This window comes from Taeniopygia guttata, chromosome 4, assembly GCF_048771995.1.
Source record: "Taeniopygia guttata chromosome 4, bTaeGut7.mat, whole genome shotgun sequence".
Classification (NCBI taxonomy): Eukaryota; Metazoa; Chordata; class Aves; order Passeriformes; family Estrildidae; genus Taeniopygia; species Taeniopygia guttata.
In genome coordinates, this window is record NC_133028.1 from 5,998,140 (window position 1) to 6,003,033 (window position 4,894).

Sequence of the window (4,894 nt, forward strand, 5' to 3'; positions counted from 1 at the left end):
TATATTTGTCACTCAGTTTGGCATTTGTTCTCCCTCCTTTATTAAGGATTTTTGCATGTCTTGCTGATCCAGTTGAAAGTCTTGATGCAATCCCACATATCCCAAAAGAGGGGAGATGGTAGTTGGTAACTTTTTCTCTGTTTATGCCTTTTTAATGCCTGTCACTGGAATTATCTGTCTGGTGCTTGGAAGAGAAAAGCCCTCTCAACACTGACCAAATTGTGGGCTTCCAAGATTTTGAAGTTAATGTGGATGAGAATATTTTGGACTGGGTTATAGCATTGGCCTTAAAATCAGTGGTGTGTTTCCTACAATGGTGTAAACACTGCAGCTTCTGATCTGTGCCTCAGCCTTGCTGGAAGTGAGATAAGAACAAAGCTCTGTGTGTTCTGTTACTGTTTCACAGATTTATGCTTTGCAAAGAATCTGCATCCTTTGTAACTAGACCTTAATAGTGTTTGGTTAAAAAATCACCAAAGAGTTTGGGAGCTGTGATAAAGCCATTGTGTTCTGCATTGAATTCCTCTTTGTAACTCTCTTCCTAGGAGCTATCACAGCCAGGGGTATGCCTTATCTAGTCTGGTGCTGAGTTTTTTCATGGTTCCTGTGCAGGAAGTTGCACAAGGAGACATGAAGAGCTGCCTGACTGTGGAGTGGGGAAGTGCCAAAAAGGGTGACTGCAGCCTGTGATAGGTTGGCATCGAAACTGGGTATTAAACTCATGGGGACTGCTGAGACACTGATAAAGAACTGAAGAGTTCAGCCTCTCCAGTGCATGGATGTGTGCTGGGAGCTCCAGCTCGTGTGCTGCAGTGGGAATTCCTGCAGGAACTGGGAGGGCACCAGAGCAGGCAGCTGGAGCATGAGTCTGATCCTCTGGCCTGTGCAAGGGAGGATGAAGGAAGAGCGCCTCTGTTTAAGAGCAGCTCAGATGTGATGCTGTGCCTTCCTTCCTCCAGCCTGCCAGCAGCAAGGTTTTGTACAAATGCTTGATTTTACCAGCTTAGGAAAAGGTTCTTCCCCCAGAGGGCAGTGGGCACAGCACCAGCCTGGCAGAGCTCAGGGGCTGTTTGGACAAAGCTCTCGGGCACAGGGTGACTCCTGGGGATGGTGCTGTGCAGGGCCAGGAGCTGCACTGGATGATCCTGGTGAATCCCTTCCAGCTCAGCTTGTTCTGTGATTCTATGAAATGTATGTGCCTCCTAGTCAAAAGAGTTTTGAGCCATTTGGCATCAGCATTGTCCCACATCTCCTGAGGGGCTGGAAGATCAAACAACCCATCCCTAGAGCCCCTAAGGAGCAAATGCCCCTAATGCCTTCTGTCTCTAATTGTCTGTTTTTGCTACACAAATGGTTCTTTTCTTGTCACAAACAGTTCCCTCCTTTCTCTGCCTCTGTGACATTGTTTATTTTTCCTAAAACAACCCTGTGAGCAGAGACTGAAGCACCCACCCATGTCCCACAGGTGATGTGAATTAAAAATGGGTACAGAGTCTTGCACTTCAGCATGTCCCCAGCCAAAATGGGGGGTGCTGCAAAATTTGCTACATTCTATAGATGTATAATCCTCCCCACCACTCCCTGGGAAGGAATTGCAGTGGCTCGTAGCTCTGTGCTGGTGTTGGACCTGTACATTGCCAGGAGGAAATCCTTCTGCTCCAGCTCTACCTGTATTCCTTGCTTCTCTCTGTACAGCTTATTCCACCTGTGTGCTCAAAGCAACAAAATCCTTAATTTAAAAGAGTACAATAAAATGCCTTCCTTGAAGGATGGCAAGGGATCTTTTCTGTGGGAGGCCTAGTATGTGTTCCTCACAAGCTGCAGTCTCAACTATCACATGTGGTTGACTTTCTCAAGGACATGACAGCATCAGTGGCTGCTCTGATGGTCAAGGTAGGAAGCAGGAGTTAAATCAGCTATGCAGTGACTGCTCCTGTGGTTTATGTGGATGTGAAAAGCCAGGAATTGCCAGCACTGGGTTTTCAAGTGGGATTCCAGCAGATTTACCCTTCTTGTCCAAGCACTTGTGCATCATCTCTTTGTGGTTTAACAAAAAGCCCAAACACACCTGTGACTGAATCTTGACGAAATTCTGATGCCTGAATATCTGTAGTTTACCTCCCTTTGGGGTCATCTGCCTGATCATTTGTTTTCACAGCCTCCCTCTCCCGTGCTTGGGCCAAAACCAACTTCTTCCCAAGTTCCTGCATATGCCAGAGAGGAGAACAAAGGCTCCTTGTTCAGTGCAGCCATTCCTGCTCCCTCCTCATGGGCAGGAGGAGCCCTGACCTTTGCAGAGGCATTTCCAATTGCAGGGGATGGCTTTGGCTGTGCTCAGGCACTGGAGCTGCTCCTTGGAAGGAGCTGCCAAGGCTCAGATAGAATGTGGTGGGCAAGTTGCAGAAAAACCCATTTTCTACAAGCTGGAATCATCTCTCTGAAAAATGAAAAATTGAAATCCAAGCAGCTGTGGCAGTGCTGAGCATCAGACAATTCCTTCCCAGTGATCTTTGTGTTCCTGCTGTGTAGCTAAAATAATTATTCTGTAGCTCAAGGAAGTCTTGAGACCTAGCTCAGGCCTGCAGCATATAAGCCAGTTTGGAGGGAAGCAGAAACACTGCTATTTGCAAACTTCCCCCTTTTCCTAGCCTTTTTCTACCTGATCTGAGCTTATAAACCCCAAACAAACCCATTTTGCAGAAGCTGGAATTACTTTCCCACTGCCTTAGGCTGAGCTAAGGATGAGGAGATGTGTGAGGAGCTGGTGGAGCAGATAGAGAAGCTGCAATAGAGTTTTGTACTCAAGTTGTGTGAAGGCATTGGCTGCTGGGTTAAGTGGCTGCAGCAGAGAAACCTGAGAAAAGGACTTGGGGGGACAAGGGATATGGTGGGGAGGAGGTTTGGGATAAGCAGGTGTGGAGAGGCAGGAATATGCACACATCTCATTTGACCTCCTGAGTACAGCCTTAGGATGTTTGCAGTAGTTCTGTACCTGCCAGGATCAACCCTCTGTGTCATTGTGTGCTTGGGCATCTCGTGCTGCTGTAACGTAAATGACCACAAAATAGCTCAACAAAAATTTCTGACCAACTTTTCCTTTCCACTGAGGAGAGCAGAAGCCCATGAAAAGCAGCTGGTGTGGCTTTTCAGGGCTTGGTGTTACTGTGCCTGTACAAAAAGATACTGATATGTGTCCTGGACAGTTTTATGGCCCTCACTGTACTGCTCTGCCCAAGAAGGAAGTGTACAGGTTACCACAGTTGTTTATATTGTGCCTTTTTAATGCAAAATCTTCACAAAGAAAGAAGGGCTGGTTTGCTCTATCATTGAGTAACAAGATTACCATGAGCATTTTCAGTTCCATGGCTGGGTAGAGTGGTCTAGGGTTGTTTTTAAGCAAGCCCTTTCCTATTTATAGAAGCAAATAATTGGGTCAGGTCATGGCTCAGCTCAAAACCCCAAGGAGTTTTCCTCTGCATGGTCATGAGAGTCTGAACCCTGTCACCATTTCTGCTGCCTGGTTTTAGCAGGCTAGGTTTCTAAGCCTACTCTGTGACCCATCTAGCACCTAACCTGTGCTCTCAGCTCTTCTTGAAAACCTGATTTAGACTGATTTGTGCTATGCAAGGGACACAGGTGCACTTGGACACCCAAGGGAGTCCCTCAGCAGCTCTCAGATACCTCAGTCCATCTCTCAGACCATCAAGGGAGATTTTGTCTCAGCAGAAGGGGAATTTAGGACTGTTATTAGACACAGGTTTTGCTATGCAGATGAAAGGACCTGAATGTGAGTTTGTAGCTCTGCAGCTGTAAGTTCCTGCTGCAACAGGATATCCCCAGTCACTGCTTCTACCAGCTCAGGCTGCATTAGAAATTGCAATGATTTTAAACACCTGGGTACCAAAAAGCTGCCCTAGTATCTAACAGCAGACTTGGGGGCTTGCAGATACGAGATGCTGAATTTCACATGGTGGTATAAAAACATGCTAGGTGAAATGCCCGTGAAAGTAGCGCCGAGGAGGGCTCCCCTTGTGTGGTATTTAAATGATCCCGAGATTGTAGAAAGTCTCTGTTTTTCAGCCCCAATGCCAAAGAAGAAGTCATAATTTGTCTGTGCTGGTTTCAAGGTTGTTTATTCTGTTTATCTCTAACATGTTCTGCTGCCCTGCCGCAGCTCTGTCCTGCAGGGCAGCGTGTGGGGCTCTGCCCTCAGTGGGATGTTACAAACATTAAATACCACAAACTACCTGTGCTGGATTTACAATAATGTGCCAATGTAACATTAAATACCAGAAACTACCTGTGCTATATTTACAATAACGTGCCAATATCTGTCACCTACGTTGAACAGTGTGTCCCCAGCCTAAACCAACAGAAAAATGCCAACACTACAGTGAAACATGGAGGGCATGAAGAAGGAGAAAAAGGACAAGGCACACCCAATTTCCTCCATTTTGTCCCATTGGGACCCCTTATCTAGAATCCTAAAATTTTACTTTTGCACCCGTGCCACACTTAATTATTACTTATATCAAACACTCAGAGCTTGTAATTCATCCTGTAAGATTGAAAACTCCTTTCCATGGACAGAGATCACAGACAGTGTCTCTGGGGGCTCTGTCCAGGGGGGTTCCTGACCCCTGCCAGGCTCCCAGGGCAGCGAGAGGGATGCTCTGGATTGGCACAGCCCTGGTTAGCAGATGCAGCCTGGGGGATGCTCCCGGCTGGAGTTTCGGGAGGCGATTCCCGCCTGCGAGCAGCGGGCGCGCAGCCCCACCTAGCGCCGCTCCGGGCTCTGCCTCCGCCCCGAAACGGGAAAAGCCCCGGGAAACAGGGGCTGGATAGGGAATGTAGCATCGCTACGCGGCTTGTCGGTCCTCCCATCTCCCAGGGA